We start from the raw sequence: 9,716 nt of genomic DNA, 5'->3' as shown, positions 1-9,716 counted from the left end.
TGTCACACAGCAAGAACCACCCTGGCACCAGCTAAGAGACCTCTCCGTCTTTCCTCCTCCCTGCTGCAGCCCACCAAAGAAGAGAGGGACCCGGAGGACAGACCCGGGGTGGGGTGATGAGGAGCAGGGACCCCACCCCCAAGTCCCTCCGGCAAAGTCCTCAAGTACTGAGTGGCAGGTAGGAGGGGGGTCAAACCAGAGGAGAGTGAGCTGGAGCCTGGACCTAGTTGTGTGTGAAAGTGACAAGTTAGCAGAAGGACCTGAGGTGTCACAAAGGCTGCGATGGCACCTGGCCCAGGGCGGTGGGTGGGGAGGGTGAACCTGTGTCACTTCCAGGTCTGTGAAGGATGACTTCAGGTGTGTAAGCTGGGGAGACCAGGGGAGGGGGCAGAGAGGGAATCCTGTGCTTCCGGAGCCACCGGGAGGAGGGGAGGGGGACCCCTGGGCAACCGGGGGAGAGTGCAGGGAGGATGCAGGTAGGGAACAGGGCATCCCCAAAAGGTGGGGAAGAACAGACCTATCGGGACTCCTGGGTGGCTCAGCAGTTGAGTGTCTGCCTTCGGCCCAGAGCATGATCCCCAGGTCCTGGGATGGAGTCCCATATGGGGCTCCCCGAAGGGAGCCTGCTTCTCCCTCTGCCTGCGTCTCTGCCTCTCTCTGTGTGTGTCTCAGGAATAAATAAATAAAATATTTAAAGAAAAAAAAAAAAAGAAGGAAAGAACAGACCTATCGCAGGTGCCTCGCTAAAGCGTCTTCTGCGTGGGGCCTGATGTCACCCCTCTCTGTGACCTCAGGACCTTTAGTGAGTCCTCTGCTCACAAGGATTTGTCAAGAGTAGGATTTTGCAAATGGAAGAGGGGTGAAGTTTCACATCTGAGTCCGCACAGGACCAGCAGAATCACTGAGGAAGAAGCAGGAGCAGGGGATGGGTGCAAACCTAAGCCTCCAGGTCTGAGATCTTCAGGGCTTCAGACGTGTACGTGGCATCAACTCTGTCCCCTCCCCAACTCCTCCTCACATGCAGCCATGAATAAATGTCAAAAGCCTAATGTGACCGGGTTTCACAACACCCCCATGTCAAACCCCAACCACACACCCTTGCTCTCAAGTTAAAGACCCACTTCCTGGCCTGGCCTCGCCTCCCAGGGCCCAGAGGGGCCACACTTGCCACACTCCAGATCTCTGCCCTGTACACTCACAGGTTTTCATACCTAAGATGGTTTACACCCTGACCACAGGGCTCTTGCACATGCTGTTCCCTCTAGCACTGCCCTGCCCTCAGTTAACAGACTCACCCTTCAGGACTCAGCTCATGACAAGTCACTCCAAGGATGCCTGGCTCAGTGGTTGAGCATCTGCCTTCTGCTCAGGGCATGATCCTGGGGTCCCGGGATCGAGTCCCACATCAGGCTCCCCACAGGGAGCCTGCTTCTCCCTCTGCCTGTGTCTCTGCCTCTCTGTGTGTGTCTCTCACGAATAAATAAAAACAATCTTAAAAAAAAAAAAAAAAAAAGACAAGTCACTCCAGACCTTCTCACCATGTCATTCATCTCAGAATTCACCTCCATGACTGTGCTGGCAAAGAAGAACGGAAGAACCACAAGGTGGCTTAGAGTCCACACCTGAGACCAATCCTTATTCACGCCTGGGCACCGGGCCCACCTTCCCTGGGTATGTTTTCATTTGAATCCCGAACAACTTGGGAGTCTGTCATCAAGGGGAGTGGGGGAGGCTGAGGGGTAGACGACCCACCTTATCCCCCAGATGACCATACACTGCACACTCTGCTGCTACTCGCAGAGGTGGAGGGGGCTGTTAGACATTTCTGGAAGGTGAGGCATGGGCAGGAGCATGAATGAACTTGCCACGTCTGGGGGCTGGACCCAGACTGGCCTGACGAGGTTGGGGGATGTGTGAGATAATGGAGCCTCACTATTGGGCAGGGTGTTTTTAACACAGGTAAACTGCAGGTCAAATCATGTCCCCTGGGACATTAAAAAAAAAAAAAACCCAGAGCAAAACTTCTCACCTCAGTTAGCAACAGGTAAGGTTTTTGTCTCGTCCTCCAACAGAAACCTGGTAAGGACGAGAACGCAGTCATAGACTGGTGGTGCCATCCGGCTAGTCAAGCCCAGTCTTTGCTTACACACACCTCCAGTGATGGGCCACTCACCACCTCCCATGGGAACTCATTTCGCCGACACCGACCCATTAATAAAGCCATAAACTAGCTGACATATTGTTCAGTGTGTAACTGAGTCTCAGTTTGGGATGATGGAAAAAATATTGGAGCTGGATGGTGGCCCTGGTGGCACAACAATATGAATGTCCTCAACGCCACCAAACTGCAAGCTTTTTTTTTTTTCTTTTTAACTACATAACAGTTGGTAAAATGGTGAATTTTATATTATGTGTATGTTACCACAATGAGAAAAAGAAAAAAAAAGCACCGCTTCTGGGCTTCACAACCTACGAGCTGTGTGACTTTGACTACTTTTAAGTGACCTTTTTAAAGTTTGCTTTTTAAAAAAATCCAACTGGTGGTGAAGACAAACAGACACCCCCACCCTCTTGGATTCCCTGATTTCCCTTCATTCAGTCCTGTTCCCCCAGCTCAGGAGGCTGGGCTCCGGATCCCGCATCCATCCTGCCTGCGACCCTGTCCTGTTCTGTGCTCGGCTCCGAGGACCCACCTGGGAGCAACTCACAGCCCCTGGCCTCCCAGACACACAGGGAACAAGTAGATTTTTTTTTTCCTTTTCTTTTTTAGGTGAAACATGGTTCCAGTCTCTGTGAAACCCAGACCGGCCACTAATCTCCCGAAGGAATAGACCATGGTGACCTGTCCCTGAAGACTCACTTGGGAGGAATGATGACAACAGCACAGAGGACACTGGTCCCTGAATGATCGGCACACACAGTGTGTGTGGGATGGAGCCTGTTGGGCCCCTGGCAATGCTGGGTGACCCAGGGCAGCTTGGAGACGTGCCAGGAATGACCATCTCCGAAATCCCCTCCCGGATCAGCCCCACCCGACCCCCCAGGAATCACTGACCAATCAGAGAAGCAGCCGGAGAGCATGAGGGAACCCCAAACCCGGAGGTCTCAAATCTCAAACTGGCAGGCCAAGAGCCGTATCAAGTCCTGGAGTGATTTTGTTTTGTTTTTTATTTTGTTTTTAATGCAGTTATTGCCAGTGTTTGCAAAAACGATGTAAAATTTCTCGTTCTCTAAAAAAAAAAAAAAAAAAGGAGGGGCACTTGGGTGGCTCAATGGTTGAGCGTCTGCCTTCAGCTCAGGTCCTGATCCCAGAGTCCGGGGATCGAGTCCTGCATCGGGCTCCCTACTCAGGGGAGAGTCTGCTTCTCCCTCTGCCTTTGCCCTTCCCCCTGCTCCTGCGCTCACTCTCACTCTCTCTCTCATGAATAAAATCTTTAAAAAAAAGAATGTTTAAGATCTGCTCTTTTAGCTACTTTCAAATATACAAGACAGTGCTGCTGACTAGAGTCTTTGCACGCGACACATCCTGAGAAAAGCATGGCTGCCTGGGCACACGTGTGTCCCCAGCGGGCGGGGAGCAGCACTCAGGGACCCAGGCAGGTGGACAGGTTCCAGGCCAGGGGGGAGGGGGGGAGGGGGGGCGGGGGATGTACACGTTCCTGACACCACTCCAGCACCCAAGGCTGGCACGGTGCCCCGAGAGCTGTGCAGCCTGCAGAGAAGCTGGGACACTCAGGCTCCAGGCCATGTCCCTCCTCCTGGGGGGACTCGCTCAAGTTAAGCAATGGCCTGGCCTGGCCGCTCTTACCTGCCTCTCCGCTCACTCACTCCAGGGAGTGGGGAAGCCCAGGAATGATACAGCCACAGCGCTTGTATCTGCCAATAGTTATCATTATAAAAACACATCCATGAGAATAATTATGCTGAACAATTAATTACAAGCCAGGCACAAGGCTAAGTATTTGACACGGATGATTCCACGGCACACAAGCCTAGGCGGTAGGTACCACTATGATCCCCATTTTACAGAGAGGAACCCCGAGGCCCAGGGACGTTCAGAGACTCTTATTACTGAAGAGATCTGGGGCTGCGTCTTACATGGGTGTTTAACGACCAGGCTCTAGAAGGGAGAACAGCCTTGTTTATATTAATAGATTCGGTTTTCCTTTGTTTAAGGAACACCCCTCACTTGACACAAAGATGCTTTTCCTGTCCTCTGCAGTCAGTCACAGGCTTCGTCAAGGCAAATAAAAAACCTGGTACTGGGGGCGCCTGGGTGGCTCAGTGGTTGAGCATATGCCCTGGGCTCAGGGCATGATCCCGGGGTCCTGGGATCGAGTCTCCCATCGGGCTCCCCACAGCGAGCCTGCTTCTCCCTCTGCCTGTGTCCCTGCCTCTCTCTGTCTCTCATGAATAAATAAGTTGAAAAAAAAAAAAATCTGGTACTGAAGGGCACCTGAGTGGATCAGTCCATTAAGCCTCTGGCTTCAGCTGGGGTCATGATCTCAGGGCCCTGGAATCGAGCCTTTGGGATGGAGCCCCCAGCTCAGCGGGGAGCCTGCTTCTCCTCCCTCTGCTTGTGCTCACTCTCTGTCAAATAAATAAATAAAATCTATTAAATAAATAAATAAATAAATGAACTCTGGCCTCAGCTGGCTGGGTTTCAGTTTCCTTGGTTCTCTCTGACAAGGAGATGTCACAGGACCACATTGGATTCTGGCCAAGAATGTTTAACCAGAATCTAATCGGGAGGAAAGAAAATAAATCCAAACATGGGATATTTTCAAGGCAACTGATCTGTGTCTTCCGAACAATTCTTCAAGAGTCAATGCCATGAGAGACCTAAAAAAAAACATGGCAGCAAAATGGAGGGCATGCACCCTGACTGGAGTCTGGGGGTCCTCCAAGGGACAGTTTCTGGGGGATCCCTGGGAAAGGGTGAATGTGGACTGACAGCAAAGGTCAGTAAGGAACCTGCATCACATCTGTACTCTGATAATGACAATGCGGACATGCGTCCTTGCTCCTACAGGTGAAGTGTCACGATGTCCACAACGCACCCTCAGATGATTCTGGAAAGATAATAATAGAGAAAAGGAGAGAGACACAAAAGCAGCAAATTACTGACAAGGTGTGATTGGAGGGGAAGGCACCCCGGCCTGCAGTGTGCTGTTTGTGTCAGCTGTTTAGCACGCCTTTTTTCAAAATAGAGAGAGAAGAGGAGAGGAAGGAGAAGTTGACCGAGTCTGCCCCTTTGGGGCCCCTTCCGGCCTTGAGTCTAGCCTGTGTCAGGGTGCTGGCAACACCATGACCCAGCGCCACAGACCGGGGGCCTTAAATCATCAAAAATTTACTTTCTCACAGTTCTGAGGGGCCAGAGATCTAAATGTTAGCAGGTTTCATTTCTTTTTTTTTCTTTTTTTCTTTTTTTTTAAGATTGTATTAATTTATTCATGAGAGACACAGAGAGAGGCAGAGACACAGGCAGAGGGAGAAGCAGGCTCCATGCAGGGAGTCTGATGCGGGACTCGATCTTAGGACCCTGGGATCACACCCTGAGCCGAAGGCAGATGCTCAACCACTGAGCCCCCCAGGCACCCCAGTTTGGTTTCTTCTGAGGCCTCTCCTTGGCTTCCCACCAGCCTTCTTAGTGTGTCCTCCCTTGTCTTTCTTCTGTGCAAGCGCCGGGGCGTCTTTCTTCTAGGACACCAGTTACACTGGATTGAGGGCCGTCCTAGGAGCACCACCTCTGTAAAGGCTCATCTCCAAATCTGGTCACATACTGCGGGTTGGGGCTTCCACAGATGAGTTTGGAGAGGGACCCAATTCTGCCTGTAACAGATCGTAAGGCTTCCTGGAACTTCACCCCAAACTCCACGTGGGGTACAAAGAGGGCTTTTCAGGAAATCATGTTTCTCCCCCCTGCAGAGCACTGAGGTGAGCTCCAGGCAGGAAGGGGCTGCTGCAGGCACCTGCCAGGAGTGAGAGAGAGAGCAAGCAATCCAGAGGGCCAGCAAGAGAGAGCCTCCCTCACCTTCAACACCAAGGCCAGCCTTCTCACCCATTCCTGCCACCTCTCCCCACCACCCCACTCCACCCCTCCCCATCCCAGGCACACACAACATGTGCACCTGACTGCCCAGGCAGCTGCCCGGGGGCAAAGTCATGCCAACCAACCTGTGATAAGTCTCCTCCCTGCCCTGGGTGCAAAGTAACAGGCCTCTTCCTGAAGCCCCAGTGTCCATATGTCCTTCCTTCCTTCCCAGACCCCTCAGCGCCTTCACACACCCCCATGCCCCCACCCTGACCCCCATGCTGGGCCTGTCCTTCCTCCTGGCCATCACTCAAACAAACTGAAGCAAACAGCCCCCTGCCCTAAGCACCAGTGGCCAAAGTCATATTTACTATTGAAACACGAGCAATAAAGTTATGAAAAGTAGTATACTTTTACCTACAACTAGGCAAAAGACTCTAAAAGCCTTTTTTCCAGGAGGAGGGGGCAGTGGTAGTGCCTGGGTGGCTCAGTAGGTTGAGCCTCCGACTCTCTGCTCAAGCACACTCCCTCAAGTAAATATACCTTTCTTTAAAGCCTTTACTTTTTTTTAAGATTTTATTTATTTATTTATTTATTTATTTATTTATTTATTTATTTATTTATTTGAGAGAGAACAAGAGAGCATGAGAAGGGGGGTTGGGGGGGAGAGGCAGAGGGAAAGGGACAGGGAGGGAGAAGCAGACTCCCTGTTGAGCAGGGAACCCAATGTGGGGCCTGATCCCAGGACCCGGGGATCATGGCCTGAGCCGAAGGCAGACACTTAGCTGACTGAGCCACTCAGGTGCCCCAAAAGCCTTTTTTTTTTTTTTAAGATTTTATTTTTAAGTAATCTCTATACATAGCATGGGGCTCGAACTCACAACCCCGAGATCAAGTCTCATGCCCCACTGACTGAGCCAGCCAGGTGCTCCAAGACTCCAAAAGCCTTCAAAATAGTTCTATGCTTGGCCCAGTAATTCTGCTCTAGGGTTTCCATCTAATCCCATAATCAAAAATACAGGAAACACTTCACCTGGAGATGTTCCTTTTGCTGTTATTTACAATGATTTGTAATGCAATGGGTGCTTCGATAGTACCCCAAGTTCTTGAATTGTGCCTAAACACCCTTGTGTTCCCTTTAATTAGGAAAAAGGAAAAGGAAAATTAAATCCTTTAATTTTCAGATGCAAAGGTCCCAGCCCTGCCTACCTTCCAGGGCACCTCTTTTGGGGGGGAGCCCATCATTCTGCAAGCCACCCCTTCTTCTCCCTGCCTGCTTCAGACACCTCCTCCATCTCTCCTCTGAGGGTCCACTCCTTTATCTCTACAAAGAACCCCATCGGAGCCCTGGTGAATGGCAGGTCTTGACTGAGGGTTTGCCAGTAGAAGACAATTGCAAGGCCCACAGCTCAGACAGCTCCGGAGAAGTGCAGCATTAGCCACCTCTACCTGCAAGCCCAGGGGCCATTTCTCAGGCCTGGCCATGTCTTACTGCTCACTTTCTCATCCTAGATCCCAGCTTACCAGCAAGGATGCATTCTGATTTGCATGAGCCCATGGCATCTTTGTCTTTGAGGACTCTTTCCTCTGTTAAAAAAAATAAATAGGGGATTCCTTGGCACCTCCTGCATGGAGCCTGCTTCTCCCTCTGCCTGTATCTCTGCCTCTCTCTCTCTGTCTCTCATGAATAAATAAAATCATTATTAATAAATAAATAAAATTAAAAATTGCATTTTAGGACTGCAGTCATATAAAGAAGAATACACTCCAGACTGGATTCATTATCCTATATTTATTACTATTGTATTTTTTTGTTTTCTTCTGATTTTACTTTATTATTATTATTAAATATTTTATTTATTTAAGAGAACGAGTAAGCACAAGCAGGAGGAACAGCAGCGAGAGAGGGAGAAGCAGACTCCCTGTGGAGCAGGGAACCAGGCGTGGGGCTCAATCCCAGGACCCCAGGATGATGACGTGAGCCGAAGGCAGACACTTAACCTACTGAGCCACCAGGGCGCCTCAATTTGATTTGATTTGATTTTTTTTCCTGTCACAATAGAATTTATTTTTGTGGGGTAGGGGAATGAAAATACAAAAGGTAGAAATGAAAATTCAGGTAGAAAAGAAGAGGATGTAAAATTTCAAATGAGATTATTTTTTTAAATGGATGACAGCCCATTTAAAATAATCATCACTCTGGTACTTAGATTCCCCTAGAGTTAGGAGAGTGATGGGACACATTTTAGAATGTCACAATTTAGGGATCCCTGGGTGGCTCAGCGGTTTAGCACCTGCCTTTGGCCCAGGGCCTGATCCTGGGGTCCTGGGATCGAGTCCCTCATCGGGCTCCATGTGAGGAGCCTGCTGCTCCCTCTGCCTGTGTCTCTGCCTCTCTCTCTCTCTCCCTGCGTCTCTCGTGAATAAATAAATAAAATCCTAAAAGAGAGAGAGAGAGAGAGAGACAGCTACTTCCTACGCTCTGTTCCAGTTATGATTGTTCCTTACACGGGATCCTGTCTACATGATGTCCTGTCTACATACTCCTTTGTGAGCCTATCAGAAGGCCGATGGTTAGTTATTATTTTTAATCCTAAGCAATCCACTAGAAGGTCCCGGGCGGTAGACTTCAAGGCGGGCCGGTGCCGGGCAGTATATTCTAACTAGAGGGTCAAATCGGATCATCTAAAAAATAAACAGACGCCCACGGAATGCCATCCGCCGAAGGGAGCTTCCGTCTGCCCTCAGTGTGACGATGGGGAAACTGAGGCAAGCAAGCGTCTGATGCTGAGCGGGGCAGGAAATGGTGGCGTCGCTCCGCGGTGCCCAGGACCGCACCCCCACCCCTCCCGGGGCTGCGGCAGCGCCGTCGCCGCTCGGGGCCCTGGGGGCGGCGGAGACACCTGCTCTGGGTCACGGGCGGCGCTGGTGGCTCCGGGGCTCCGACCGCGCGGAGGCAGGGGTGGGGCGCCGAGGCCCGCCCGCCGAGTACCCCCCCCCCCCGCACCCTGCGCCCTGCTCTGCCGAGTCACGCTGGCGGGCTCCGCGCTGAGTCACGGTCCCGAGGTCTGTTTTCGCTGAGTCACGGTCCAAGGTCTGTTTCGCTGAGTCACGGTCCAAGGTCTGTTTCGCTGAGTCACGGTCCCGAGGTCTGTTTTCGCTGAGTCACGGTCCCGAGGCCCGGGCTCCCTTCCCGGCGGCGGCGGCGGCGGCGGCGGCGGCGGCGGCGGCGGCGGCCACTCCCGGGGCCCGCAGGTCGCGCTGCCTGCGGCCTCCCCCCAACCCCCGCCTGCTCCGGGTCCTCGCCGCCCCCACCCGGCCTCGGGGACCCGGCCCTCTCGCGCCCCCGCCTCCCCCAGCCCAGGGCCGTGATCCCACCGGAGCCGGTCGTCCTCCCCGGGGGGCGGGGGGGGACCAAGGCGGGGTCCCCGCGGTTTCCCAGCCGCGAGCTCGCTGCCCGGAGCACGCTACGGACGTGGGTTATCTCGGCTTCACTCGGTTGCAAAGCAACATTAACATGATCATGGAACAGGTTCAGGATTCCAGCCTCCGTGGCCCTTCGGACGACTAACTTGGCTTCTTAGGCGGCGCCGAAAGAGCCCAAGTGGCGCAGTAAACCCGATAACAGAGTGGGGAGGAGGTTAATGCGCCAACCCGCAGGCGCCTGTGGGCGCGGGCGAGA

General features: G+C 52.3%; 1 long non-coding RNA gene across 1 annotated transcript; it reads left to right on the top strand.

The window, feature by feature from the left end:
- On the top strand, positions 1-3,220 carry LOC121492131. The gene is made up of 3 exons (XR_005988114.1): positions 1-178; positions 1,556-1,671; positions 2,771-3,220. It is a non-coding gene; the product is annotated as an uncharacterized LOC121492131 (long non-coding RNA).
- Positions 3,221-9,716: the final 6,496 nt, after the last annotated feature.

Source organism: Vulpes lagopus, chromosome 5, assembly GCF_018345385.1.
Source record: "Vulpes lagopus strain Blue_001 chromosome 5, ASM1834538v1, whole genome shotgun sequence".
Lineage (NCBI taxonomy): Eukaryota > Metazoa > Chordata > Mammalia > Carnivora > Canidae > Vulpes > Vulpes lagopus.
The sequence above is the reverse complement of the archived record's forward strand: the minus strand, read 5'-3'. Positions and strand labels throughout refer to the sequence as shown.